Genomic DNA, 5534 nt, shown 5'->3' on the forward strand with positions numbered 1-5534 from the left:
TTTTTTTTTACCTTTTCTTTGTTTAGTTTAAACTACTCTATGTTAATGCTCTTTTGCTTTAAAGTTTATTTTTATCTGATAATTAATATTTCCACCATGGCATATTAAAAATTCACATTTGATTTTACCTATTTTTTTCATTTAAAAACATATTGGCTTTTACTATAACATTGGGTTTGAGTTTTATGTCTTATAAAAAATAAACTATAGAAAATGTTTTTTCTTTAATTGTTTGTTTTTAGTTACTGCTAATTTCTCTTCCCATTAAGATAATTGTGTATCACAGGCCTTTTTTGAGTTATAAGAATTAAAATAATATGCCCTTTCTGTTGCAAACTACACTATGAAGTTCACGAAGAAGCAAACCAATACCAGTTCGACCTATTAAACTGTCAGTTTTAATGAGTTTTAAAAAAAGACCTCAATAAATATGGCAAAATAAAGGTTATAGTACAACTTTCAAAGAAAACCTAATTTAAAACATCATGAAATTGTTTGCTTTTTCATTGTCACTTGGCCATTATTCTTTGCAATATGTACTTTGGTGAAACTGTTTATCAGGCACTCAGGCTTGTGTGATAGTTACCTGCCACATTGTCTATGTAAGCAATGTGAATTGATTTGACAAGAAATGTACTTTAATCTTCAGTTATCATTGATACATCTCAAGTTTGGAAGAATACATATTTAAATGTTAACAGAAGCTATAACTAGGAGGTGGGATTATAGATGAGGTTAGTTTTCTTAACATTTTTAGGTATTTTCTATTAGGTACCTGCATCACATGCAAAATTTTTAGAAAAGGCACCCACCATGATAAATGTTTTTTAAAGGTTATTTTATTAAATTTATTGTAGTGGCATTTGTTAATAAAATTATATAGATTTTAAGTGTACAATTCAATAATACATCATATGTATAGTGCATTATGTGTTCACCACCCAAAGTTAAATTTCCTTCTGTCGCCATATATTTGATAAAGCCCTCTAATGTAACCCGAAGCTTGCTTTCTCAGAAGCAGGTAACTCAGAAAATTTTGTTATCTGAACAAGGACCTAATTAACTAGGTACCTGTATTGTGTATGCCACCACTATCTGACTAGGAATGAATTTGTGCAATAGTTGAAGCGTTTTATGAGGACATTACACCTATGCTGGAAGAATAAATTATCATTATTGAAAGGTTCCTATGTGCCAGGCATAGTTTGACTCAATGTACCTGCAAGTTTACTTCCAATTTCAAATCAAAGAGGAGCATTTGCCAGCTAATGTTACCAAATATCCCATTGAAGGAGGTATAAAGTATTGATCAAGCAATTTATTTATTATTTTTCTTTTCTATGATTTGTTTTATTATCTCAGTTGCTAAGGAAATTTATAACATAAAATATTTGTAACGTAAAACATTTTAATTAATTAGAATTTATTCTATCATTGATACTGGAAATCTAATCAATCACCTGTTGGTTTAAAAATCTTCCAATAAGCACTTTTATCCTAAATTAGCTAATTATTTTGGGATATAAGTGCATCAATAAAGACCTTTTTGAGGTTATTTTATTTTTTATTTATTTTTTAAAACAAATTTTAATTAAGTTTATTGGGTAACATTGGTTAATATAATTATATAATTTTCAGGTGTACATTACAACTTCACATCTATATATTCTATTGTGTAATTACCACCAAAGTCCAGTTTCCTACCATATATTTGGTCCCCTTTACCCACCTCAACCTCCCCTTACCCCCCTATATTTGACCCCTTTACCCCATCTACATCTCCCCTCCTTCCCCACTCCCTACCCTCTGGTAACCACTAGTCCATTGTCCAAGTCCATGAGACTCTGTTTGTTTGTCCTCCTCATTTGTTGCTTTTAGGTTTATACCTCACATGTAAGTGATATCATGTGATTTTCAACTTTTTCAGTCTGGCTTATTTCGCTTAGCATGATTATCTCGAAGATCATCCATGTTGTCGCAAATGGCAGTATGTCATCTCTTCTTATGGCTGAGTAATATTCCATTGTATATATGTACCACTGCTTCTTTAGCCAATCATCTATCGTAGGACACTTCAGTTGCTTCCATGTCCTGGCCGCTGTGAATAATGCTGCTATGAACATCGGCATGCAAATATTTTTTCTGATATGGGTTTTCAAGTCTTTGGGGTAAATACCCAGTAGAGGGATTGCTGGATCATATGGTAGATCAATTCTTAGTTTTTTGAGGAGCCTCCATACTGTTTTCTACAGTGGCTGTAGCAATTTGCAGTCCCACCAGCAGTGTATGAGGGTTTCTTTTTCTCTGCATCCTCTCCAACATTTGTTATTACTTGTCCTGTTGATTACAGCTATTCTAACAGGTGCGAGATGCTATCTCATTGTGGTTTTGATGTGCATTTCCCTAATAGCTAGCAATGTTGAGCATTTTTTCATATATTTGTTGGCCATTTGTATGTCCTCTAGGGAGAGTTGTCTGTTCAGGTCCTCTGCCCATTTTTGATTAGATCATTTTGTTGTTGTTGTTGTTGTTGTTAAGTGGCATGAGTTCTTTGTATATTTTGGACATTAGGCTCGTATCAGAGGTGCTCCTTGCAAAGATATTTTCCCATTTGGATGGGTCTCTCTCTATCTTGTTGACAGTTTATTTTGCTGAGTAGAAGCTTTTTAGTTTGATGTAGTCCCATTCATTTATTTTAGCTTTTACTTACCTTGCTTTTGAGGTCAAATTCTTTTAAGTATATTTTGGTAAAACTATGCATGCATTTCTGAAAGGCAAAGGCATTGGGAGATTATGTGGCTTCAACATTTAATAAGTATAGTGGCTGTCTGAGGGTGAGGAAATTCTGAAAGGGTGGTGAAAGATGGAGGTAATAAGTATCATTTACCATCTTAAGACTTTTTACAGACAGTTTCATTAGTCTTGTTATTGCCCGAAGCTTTATTTTTTTTGTCTTGTTTTGTTTTGTTTTTAATGAGATTATGTTTATCTTCTTGAAGTGGACTCTATAACTTATCAGAATCATACTTGCCCTCTCAGAAAACAAGGTCTTGTTCACACACACACACACACACACACACACACTGAAGGTCTAAAAATGTAATATAGGAACCAGACACAGAAGCAGGGTACAGGTAGATCTGATTGGCACAAGGGTTAACTCTACTGAATATGTTTATTCTCAGTTTGCCTTGGCCTCATGCATCTCCTGGATTCTTAGCTGCTTGTTCTTCCTTGGCTGCCACCAGATAAAAACAATTTTTTTCAGGGTCTACACAGATTATTACCTGAGGACAACCAGCCACTGGTTTAGAGTTTCTAGTTCTACTTGCCCTTTCTGGATTCAGATGAAATGTAGCACCACAGGGCATGGCATCTGTTTTCCCAAACATCTTCTAAAGGAGCTGGATGATATAACCTGGGGTTTTAGAAAAAGTAACGAAGGCCAACATTTATTAATGGGAGATAGAAACTGGGAAAAATCCTTGCAAATAAATTCCTTCTCCCTTCCTTATTCTGATGGACTTACAGAGGTATGGTTTCTCTGTAGTTTGCCTGAAGATGATCTATGTGTCCAATCAGATATAATTGCTAGGAAATATGCTTTATAGTCTGTTGTGAAACAGGGGCCTGCATAGAAACTAATCACCTAGCATCTCTCTCCATCTTCCCTGGCCTCATTTTCAGATAGAGAGAGAAAGAGAGAGAGAGAGAGAGAGAAGAGAAGAGAAGAGAAAGTGATAGAGTGAGAAAACAAGGATGGGTGCTAAAATTCTCTGAATATGCCTAGTATACATTTGATTTGGGGACTATTGGATATATTTTTCATAATTATAAAGCAAAATTTAGTCAAAATTTTAAAAGCGCACAATCTCAAAATCAAGTTCTGAACTGTGTATAGAGTTAGTGGCTAAAGTACACTAAAAGAATATATTCCAAGTAATTTTGTAATATAATATTTTGACTGTATAACTGTGATATATATCTTGACAAAAACAACTAAAGATAAATCTTAATTTTTACAGCAACCATATTACTAGTAACAATGCTGATACTGTTATTCTGAAACTATTAGATAGCATTTAAAGTTTAAATAGGTAAGTAGTTATTTAATGTTGTTAGGGTTTGTAGCTTAAGAGAAAATAGAGAAAAAAAAGTAAAATCAGAGTACTTAAGTAAAAAAAAAACTGATTCTAAATTTGATTTAGAGTTATCAGTATTTCTATACATACGTCATAATATTTTTCTCTTTAATGGTACGCATTTCTTAACTCTTATTTACTGGAAAAGAAAAGAAAACAAAACAAAACAAAAACAGAAACATTAGCCAAATCAGCATCAAAAATCTTACATATTATGGTCTCTAAATACCATTTCTGACTTAAAGGAACCATGGTCCTTGGAAAAATGGCTTATCCAAATTCTACTATAGGGTATAAAATGAGTTTAAAATGCATCTCAAAATAGGAAAGCAAGGAAACTATTAAGTACTACTTATGTGATGTCAAAATGTCTCAAGAGCCCTATCCACTTTGAAAAGGCTGTAACTAGATGAATATGGTAAAATCTGAGCATCAAAAGGAAAAATAACTACAATGATTACAGCATGTCAAATATGGTAAAATGTGTAAGTTCATGATGTGCAATCTCATTGATCACCTTTGAAGGATGCCAGGGAATCAATCTGTTGTTCTGAGACCTGAATGAAGGAGGCAAGATCAAGCATTTATTCTATATCCATAATACAAACAGTACCATCAACTCTTTATGTGATGAGAGGAACTTTTCTTCATAGAAGTTACCTAGTTAATAAATGAAGAAATAATAGAATTAGAATATTACCATTTTTAATCTCTAATGAAATAATAAATCTAGGCAATTATAATTTGGGTTGTTAAAAATAGTGGTTAAAAAGCCAATGAGGGACTTCATATAGAATAGCTCAGATCAACAACATCTCAACTCATAAATCAATCTTAACATCTTAAAAAGCAACTAGGCATATTTTCTTTGCATTTTTATAAAGACTACATCATCTATAACCTCTTCTTGACAAAAATTTGAACCTAAATCTGATTAAGGTTCTACTTAACCAGATTGACATTCTGATTAAGGTTCTACTTAATCAAATTGACCACCTGTTTACAGGAAATACAAAGGACAGAAGAATAAGTTCAATAACATCATGGGAACACAATCAGTAAAATCTAAAATGAAAGGAAATGCTATAGGACAAATTACTTAGTTGTTTCAACAAACAAATTGTAAGAGACGTAAAAATAAGGAGAGGAAACTCGAGACATGTAAACAAAATGACAATATTTGTATCCTGATTTGAACAAATGTTTTTTTTTTTAAAGTTAGACAATAAAATAGTTATAATAATGAGACATTCTATTTTTTAGCTGCGATAAAGTTTCAAAGGTTATATTTTTAATATGGCCTTATCTTTTACATATACACACTGAAATATTTATGGATGAAATTATATGGTGTCTGAATTTGCTTTAAAATAATCTCTTCTGTGTGCGCTG

The sequence above is a fragment of the Pteropus vampyrus genome, unplaced genomic scaffold (assembly GCF_000151845.1).
Source record: "Pteropus vampyrus isolate Shadow unplaced genomic scaffold, Pvam_2.0 Scaffold325, whole genome shotgun sequence".
NCBI classification, from domain to species: domain Eukaryota; kingdom Metazoa; phylum Chordata; class Mammalia; order Chiroptera; family Pteropodidae; genus Pteropus; species Pteropus vampyrus.